An 8,251-nucleotide genomic window follows, 5' to 3' on the forward strand; every position below is an offset into this window, starting at 1 on the left:
TACTGTAGTTCAAAATTTTCTTTCAAATATACCTACTGTACGACACATTTAACTAGTTTACATTTCAAAACCACTCTTTTTCCAATGTTTTAAAATTCTTGGAATTAAATGTTGAGAGTCAATGTTCTGTTGGGTGGGAACCTTCAACACCAACCACCTACAGTGAGTCAGTGAATAAAAAAGAGTGCACACATCTACAAGTGTACAAATAGTTGCACACACCTTTGCAAAGATTCTGCGTCATGAGCTTAATGATTGATGTGCCGTAATAAATCTGTTTAAATAGTGTTTATGTAAAATTAACATTCTACAATTGTAACGGCCCAAAACCCGTCAAGGGGTAAAAACCCGATTTTCATTTTAAGATATTATAATTTTCAACGTTCGGGGTAAGCCGCGCCCGCGTTCTCAGCGGCATTGTAGAGGCAGGGGTCCTACGTCATCGTAGAGGGGAGGACGCTAGTTACCTACCCCGCCGCCAGGGGCGATGGCGAAGAAGGACCAGAAGAGCAGACCTCATGGTCAGTCGTCCACCCGCTACCGAACCGTCAGTACGCCAGCTGTTTGGAGATAAATCCAACAGTCCTAACTTACGAAATTCTGGTCAATTAAAGATTTCCCCCGTTCCTGGTAGAATTCTAAGGCATCAGGTTAGTGTGCTACCAAGTTTATTTAGTTTAATCTCATTTTAGAGAAGTTTTATTATTTTTACTTTATTGTGCCGCAGTCGCACGCACCCAGCACACTTTTTCACGTACGAGCACACTACCTTTTGTCTTAAACCAGCTTCGGAAATCATTTAAGTTGCCAAAACGGTTTACGTACGACTTATTCCGTTACCCCGAACCGTCTTACTTAAATTTGATTTAAGAAACCCCGTATCGACTCTGGTGTTCGACCGAGTCTAATTTTCCCGACACGTTTACTTTGGTGATTACCAAGTATAACACCCGAATCACGTTTTAAACGTTTTAACGGAAAAATGAATAAAAATATACCTCTTTTTCTCATAACTCAACATAAAAAAATTAACATTATTGTTAATTATAGTAGCAAGAGTAGGCCTAATAATTGACCGGGTTATTTTATTGTAATGTTTTATAGACTTACCACAACAGACCTACATCTAGTCTAAGCTTAAAAAAGAAAACATATTTACAATAATGTATTTTAGTTTTTACTCTAACTTCTGGTTCTACAGTACTTACTCTCTCGTAGCTCCCCGTGTTGAGAGATAAAGGTTGCCAATCTTTAACCTTCTCTTGTGGAAGGCTCTGTTTCTAAATCAGTTTTCAGATGTTTCACAATCAGAAGGTTTTTTGAGTTACACCATCCACTTATGAACAAGTTTTTAAAATACATTATTCACAAGTCAATACATTGTCTTAACTCACTTATCACTTAATTTAAACTTAACCACTTTTTTGTTTTACCTTATTTATTTTGTTTACACCCAACACATCCATCTGTGTTTTTATTTTGTGTAAGCATATGTTGTGTGTTAAGGAATTTATGTAACCTATCATAAACCATTGACTTTAAAAAGTCCGAAATGGCTGTTTAACACATGTTGTTAGAAAGGGAGGTAAAATTCCCCCTCTATGCCCCTACTATAATCTGGCTGAAATATTTAGGCGGTTTAAGGGGAAGAACTCTTATCCCCTCCACTGGAACTGACCAAGACAGCTGTTTGCTGTTATGTATAAGACGTAAACAAACCACTTCTATTTTTCATTTTTACCTAATTCATACAGGCCTTATACATGGTTGGAATTAGACGTTTTTTGATTGGAAAAGGCTGATTTTCAAATTATATCCTGGGGGCCTAGGGGGTATTCCATACTAAAATTTCTAAATTTAGGCACTGAAATCTGTGTTTGTAGCTATTATATGTGACGCGAAAAATGTTATCAAATTCGTCTTGATTTAAAAGTTTGTTTAGTATAGCATACACAGTTAAGAAAACCATAAAAAAAACTAACTAAATTACTGTAACACTTAAAAAATATAGCTCTTTTTATAACAAAATATAGGTTAAATATACAGATAAATAACCTGAACTTGAATTTAACAAACAAATAAATGGACGCAATGACGCCTATCACAAACGTCCAGTACGCAAAAGGAGTCCGTGACGTACTAGGTTTCTGACGGAGCATTTTTCTCCCAGTGACTAGATCACTGAGTAACTAAAGACTTATAGAGATCCATCACCATTAAAAAAAGTTGTTATTTATTCTTTTTACCTGCTCGACAGAAAAGTGGATATATATCCACTTTTCTATTTTCAATCGAGCTATAATCACCTATAAACACCACTATACAACCAATAACGATCTCAAAGGTTCATTTCTGCTCATGGATTGGAAAAGTGAGCCCGTGGACTTACGTATTTATAAGTGAGCGAATCAGTGTTACGTTTTCAAAAGATCGCTTTGAAAGCGATCCCGCAGATTTGTTACAGCGAGTCTGTGGACTCGCGGTGACATTTTTTCGGCGTTGTAAACTGCTCAATTTGAGCAATATTAAAAAAATAAAATTAAAAGATCAAAAGGTTACAGCTCAAATTTAAAAGCTATCAAAGCTAAATTAGAATAATATTTTCATTAGCAGTATTAAAAATAATTTAATTAAAATAGTAACTAAACAAAATAATTAATTTCTAATATAACATTATTAGTCATTAAAGTCGTTGATGTTGGTATATTATAACAACATTTACATTATTATTCTACAATCAATATTAACCCTTTGATTGCCACGGTTTTCAATATTGTTAGAATTCGATTCCGTCTGTGCTCTCCATATCAATGTCATCGGTACTGTCGCTGTCAGTTGTGTCGTTCCGGAGATCAACTACGATACGCTGGACATAGACATAGACATAGACATAGACTTTATTTGCACAAAACATTCCATACATGTCATAACATTTAGAATAGGTGCATTGTCAAAATTAAATCCATACATAAAATATTTAAAATTAAAACTTTTAACTTAAAACTAAACACTTAAAAAAAAAAAAAATTCTAAATTGTAGTTCTGTAAAAATCTTCAATTAAGTAAAAAGCCTTGTCAATAAGAAAATTATCTATTGTATCTTTAAATTTGGTTTTGCTTAGTGACTTATAGCATGGCGGAAGCACATTGTACAATCTCAGCCCAGCGTACAATGGAGATTTTTCATATAGGGTCAAACGGTGTCTGGGGAGTCTAAATATATTTTCATTTCGGGTTTCATACCTGTGATTAAAATGTATTGTTTCTGGTAGCTCATTTTTAACTGAATGTATGTAATTTAATAATTCTAGTATATACAACCCCGTTAATGTATGAATTCTTAAATTTTGAAAATGTTTCTTACAAGAACTGCGTGGATGAGAGTTGGTAATAATACGAATAATACGTTTTTGTAACCTGAATAAAGTTTTAATACCAGTAGCTTGACCCCATAAAATTATGCCATATCTTAACACTGACTCCACATAAGCATGATAAACTACTTTAAGTGTCTCAATAGAAACACAGTCCCTTAAATGTATGAATAAAGATGATATCGACCTAATTTTGTTACGTAAATAATTCAAATGTGAATCCCATTTAACTGCGTCATCTACGTAAACCCCTAAGAATTTATGAGCTTCAACTAAATTAAAGGAACAGTTTTCCATATTTTTGTGTCTAGTAGAAAATTTAATAATATTTGTTTTTTCAACATTAAGTTTTAACCCATTTTCTAAAAACCATTGCTCCATGTCCTTAACCACACTTTGCAGAGAAGAAAACATTTCAGTTGTATTATTATTTTTGATCAAAGCAGTAGTGTCATCGGCAAAAAGAATTAGTTCTTTATTAATAGCTTTTGGAAGATCATTAATGTAAATAAGAAAAAAAAGTGGGCCCAATACTGAGCCTTGGGGAACACCTGTGGATATAATTTCCCATGGTGAATAATGTTTGTTGTTATCTTCTAAAATTAAAGTTCTTTGTTTTCTTTCAGAAAGGTAAGATTGTATTAAAGAAAAGCAACTTCCCCCAATCCCATAATCAATAAGTTTTAGCAACAGGAGTGAGTGATCCACACAATCAAAAGCCTTAGACAGGTCACAGAAAACACCTGCTGTGGCCTGAGACCTGTCCAAGGCCTCTGCAATCTCATTAACAAACTGAGTAAGAGCAGAAACTGTGCTTAAGTTTTTTCGGAAACCAAATTGTTTATTGTAAAATAAATTATTACTTTCAAAATAATTAACTAGTCTATAACTTATTACTTTTTCAAATATTTTAGAAAAATTACTTAATACTGATACTGGACGGTAGTTATTAATATCTGATTTTGAACCTTTCTTAAAAACGGGAGAAATTTGGGAGTACTTGAGTTGATCCGGAAAAATACCATTCTTTAAACACTGATTTATAATAAGAGATAAGGGTTCGGAGATAATGTCAGCAGCAGATTTGATCAATTTAATTGGGATTTCGTCCCAGCCTACCGAAATTTTGTTCTTTAGAGAAAGGATAATCTTTTTTATTTCATCTTTATTAGTGGGGCTAAGATTGCACAATGTAACCCCACCATCACTGCAGTATGATTTTACAGACGAATGAACACCATTGACAGAAGCCTTTTCTACATTCAGATTAATAACTGTATTACAGAAAAAACTGTTAAAAAGCTTAGCTACATCATCAGGATTATCAACAGTGGTTTGGTTTGTATCATCTTTTAAAACAATTTTGTATCTTTGAGTACGGTTTAAACCCAGTTCATTGTTAACAATTTGCCAAGCTGCCTTAGACTTGTTTTCAGATTTTCTAATTAGGTTATTATTTGAGAGAATTTTTGAGTTTTTTACAACTTTATTAAATATTTTTTTGTATTGCTTTACATAGGATAAAAACTCTTGGTTTCTACTAAACTTGGCTTCCAAGTGCAATTCTCGTTTCCTCTTACTGGAAATTCTTATACCTTGGGTCACCCAATTCAGAGTAGATTTATTAGTTTTAGCATTCTTTTTTAGCGATTTAACAGGAAATATATGATTGAAAGATAATAAAAAATTTCTCAAAAAACTATTGTAATTTTCATTGGGGTTTAAAGCGGGGTTAAATACAAAATTATTATTAGTGCTCTGTAGATATTTGCAAAATTCATCTGTATTTCTATCAGAGATGATTCTTTTCTTAAAAGAACTAGAAGTATTCTTAATGGTTTTACACTTGGCTAGCTTAGGAAGGTTTATAAATATAGCATTGTGATCAGAAAGACCTAACTCAGTGTTTAACCTGTAATGGCAACTAAACGTTTTGGGTGTGATAAAATTATCCAAACAAGTAAATGAAGTATTTGTTATTCTAGTTGGCTCCTCAAATTGAAAACAAAAACCATTACATTCAACAATTTCTTTAAATCTACTTGTGAATGTGTCATTCGTTAAAATGTCTATGTTAAAATCTCCAGTTACAAAAACAGTATTTTTTTTTAATTTTTTCTGTATTATCAAAAATAGAATTTCAAGTCTATCTAAAAACTGTTTACTTATGTTGAAATTTGGTACTGTATAAATAGAAATTAAAACTGAATTAAAATCCACAAGTTCAATAGCAGAACATTCAAAAATAAAGTCTTCATTTAAATTGGAAAACTGTGTTATTGTTACATATTTACAGTTCTTATCCACTAATATGCAAGATCCGCCCCTACAGCCACTTTCTCTTATATAAGAACTAGCCAATTTAAAATTATTGATTGTATTTAACAGAGAGGCTGAATTATGATCTAACCAATGTTCATTAAAAGATATAGCTTTAATATTCAAATTGGCCTCAGATAAAAATAAATTGAGAGCTGAAATTTTTGTTAAATTTAAACCTTGACAATTGTAATGCATTATTAAATCACAGTTAGTTGAATAAAAAGATTGATTACATAAACCTTTTAGTTTGTTATTTTGAGCCAGTGAATTTGTTTTGTGCAAAGAATTATCTAAGTTACTTAATTTAGCAGGTACAAGGTCATTGTCAGAATGAATCAGTTTAAAATTAAAGGAGAACTATCATCTAAAAAGGAATCTAACTCTAACACTGATGGATCACCCTCAACACTTGACACCACACATTTGCTCTGCTTTTTCACAACACTCGATGGTTTTGACTTAACAACTTCGTTATAGCTGAGACCGCCTGGAACCAACCGGGGGCTGATAAGACCAACAGCAGGAAGTTGTGTTGAAGTTGGTTGTGAGTGATGCTGTGGAGAACTAGATAGTGGTTGTAGTTGCTGCGAAGACGGTTGAGATGAGCAGAGTGTCAGTGGTACAGTTGTTGGTTTGCTTGCCGGGCATAATGTCTGGATGTTCTGTCTCAGCTTAAGGACAAATTCTGAATGGGAGAGTCCATGGTGAAGTATTCTCTGAGCACCAGGTTGTTCTTTTGTTACCACTATGATTGGAATGCCAGTGGTCCTGTGAAACTCCACTATTTTCCTTGAAAAATGTTCAATTCGAACAAAATCTCGCACACAACCCATGGGGGAGCATATCAGCACACTGAATTTCTTAGTCTTGAGTTCATCAGTCAGAGCTCCAAATGCTGAGTCATAACCATCCAGAGTAGGCTTGCCATTAAAGTTGTCCTCCTGGAAGTTGTCATCACGGATGCCTATTTCCTTTAAAAAGTCCTCTTTCTGAATATTCTCACTGTGTCGCACGCAGTTTTTCCAATCTTCAACGGTAACACGTTTAATAGACTCTTCCAGTAAATTTCTCACATCTTTAATCTTAAAAGTTTTGTTTTGCTCTGCCACCTCCCCTTTCACCTGTGACCAAATCAATTCTATAGGGTTGTACTGACAATGGTACGGGGGAAGTCTCGCCACTTCATGCCCCATCCACAGAGCAATGTCATCGATTTCGAATCTTTTATATTCCTTTCTGTGACTTCTGACGATGTTTAATAATTCTCTGACAGTGTGTCTCGGGTTGTGAGGTATCCCTTTGCTGGTTAGCCATTCTGTAATGTCCTTTTTTTTAGTCTTTGAAGAGGGAATTTTTTCTTTCAGTTTTGAGTGATAGCTGGCATTGTCCATAACAACAATACACCCCTCATCTAAGAGTTTCAACATATCTACAAACCATTCTGTGAAAACTTCGTGGTTCATTTCCTTGTGGTAGTCACCTTAGTAGTTTTTCCAATCTTCACTGAATTTCCAATCTTCATTGTTTTTCCAATTTGGACTGAAACACCAGCTCAGCTCCTTCAATGAAACCGTGCTTTGCTGATCCGGCGTGAACAATGATTAATCTCGAACCTTTACCGATTGGGACACGCAAACCACCTTCGTTTGACGAATGTTGCCAAATGTATTTCTTTGAATGATTTTGGTTAATCCAGGTTTCATCCAGGTAAACTATAGGCCGCTGTAGTGGATCTTCTCTTAAGTCATGCATTTTTCGGAGGAATTCTAATCTTGCTGTTACTATGTCGTTTCTTTCCATTAAAAAACGCCTACCATCATTACACTTCTTAAATGTGAACCCACATTTTTTTAAAACCTTCCGCATAGAGTCTCGCCCCCCTCTAAACCCGATTTTATCTCTTAAAACATTCTTCAGTTTATCACAGGTCACATATTCTCCTCGATCATAGAACTCTAATACAGTACGTCGCACGACATCTCTGTCAAAGCCGTCAAGGCCTGTAATCCACTTTTCATGAGGCTTCTTTTTTGTAGATGATAGAAATTGGTTCCTACAATTATTATGTATAGGATTTTTGTTTCCTTCTGCGGTAATTCTTTGAATACTTCGAAGTGACAATGAGCATGCATCTGCAGTAGCTTGTTGTGTGTTTGAGAATAATTTCAATACTGTAACATTTGGATGGGTCTTAACTATATCCTTTAGGTTTTGATAAACACTAAACACTATTTTTTTAGTCTATACTGAAATATCTGGAGCTTTAGTTGCCATTTCAAATCACACTGTATTACTTAATTATACAGAAACCAAACCACATAGTAAACAAAAACATCAACAAATGATTACTCATTTGTTTTGACATTTGCTAACAAAGCGTTATCAGCTGGAGAGGCTATTAGACAAATAAGTGGAGAGGGGGATATATGTAAAATTCCCCTTAAACCGCCTAAATATTTCAGCCAGATTATAGTCCCCTGTCTCTGTTAAAATAAGATTGCTCGCTTTGAGTTATGTAAAATGATGAAAGAGACAGGAGATTCCTAAGGTGCTAC

The sequence above is a fragment of the Macrosteles quadrilineatus genome, unplaced genomic scaffold (genome assembly GCF_028750875.1).
Source record: "Macrosteles quadrilineatus isolate MER2022 unplaced genomic scaffold, UCM_ALF_1.0 Scaffold_5__1_contigs__length_97177068, whole genome shotgun sequence".
Taxonomy (NCBI): Eukaryota; Metazoa; Arthropoda; class Insecta; order Hemiptera; family Cicadellidae; genus Macrosteles; species Macrosteles quadrilineatus.